Here is a 1,180-nt window from a genome sequence, read left to right as displayed (position 1 = left end):
CTAAAGTTATGAGTTCTTGAATTCTTGAGCTTTGGAGCTAAAATAAGGATTTTGGTGAGATTTGAGTTAGTAATTGTGTTGCTAGATTGGTGAGTGAATTCTAGACTCTATGAACTATCCTAAACATGTTTTTCTTTGGCTTGGAGAGGCTCGCAAATCAAATCGGCCAAGTTTTCCCCTTGAGAAACCTCTCTAGACAACCCGGATACTTCGGATCAACCTGGATAGTTCGGGTAGCCCAGTGAAAACTCCATCGAATTGTATTCAAAATTCATATAGATTTAGTGTGTAATTTAAGTCTAGAACCCTTTGTATAGTGCATATACATGTTTGTGTAGCATGAATTTAACATGCGAATGGAATGACCGAGGAAAAATACTTTAGAACTCAACTCGGCTAGAAACCAGAGAGTCCGGGTAGATTTGTTTTGGAGTTAGCAGAGAGCGCCACTCGAAGCCTCACTCGGAATATTCGTACTCACCCGGAGGTTCTGGGTTAATCGGAAAATGGCTAACCGAGACCCCAGTCTGGAGGTTCCGAAACCCGGAGTCTCCAACCTCCTGTTAGTTTCGTTATTCTTTCATATGTCTTACACATTTAGCTTGTTCTTATGCATGTTGTAGTATACATTATGCATTTCATTCATACTCAACATTGCACACGTTCTTTTTTAGTGAACGAAGAACGGGAGCGTGTCGCGACCCCACTTAAAGGTGACGCTGATCTACTGGAATTCTGCGAGTGTTGCGCGGGTAGCATTAGGCGGTCACCTGAGCAGCATGTCAAGAATCTAAGCATACTTCTCCCAATAATTTAGATCTCGTATGATATAAATTGATAAATATACTTTATGTATGTCATGCATAAGTTCGAGTTGTTGTTGGATTTGGTATGGTTAGAACCTATATTGATGCATTACTTTCCCCGTCTTGAGTATTGAAATTCTATATCCTTGTAGCCGGGCTGTAACTTGATGACGTCTAACTCAAAGGCTAATTGAATTGCTTAGCCATGCTTAGGTTCTTTGGTAGAAGTCGAGCGGTGAAATATTTCATCTTTCGCGAGCATAGGCCTAATTACTTACACTATGATCACAATGATAGGTTGATGGTGTTGGTTGGATGAGTAGTGAGGATGAGTCGAGATGTGGGCAGTGTTAGAAGTGTTTCTCCTGCCCGGA

The sequence above is a fragment of the Phragmites australis genome, chromosome 16 (assembly GCF_958298935.1).
Source record: "Phragmites australis chromosome 16, lpPhrAust1.1, whole genome shotgun sequence".
NCBI lineage: Eukaryota > Viridiplantae > Streptophyta > Magnoliopsida > Poales > Poaceae > Phragmites > Phragmites australis.
Note: the sequence above shows the minus strand (reverse complement) of the source record.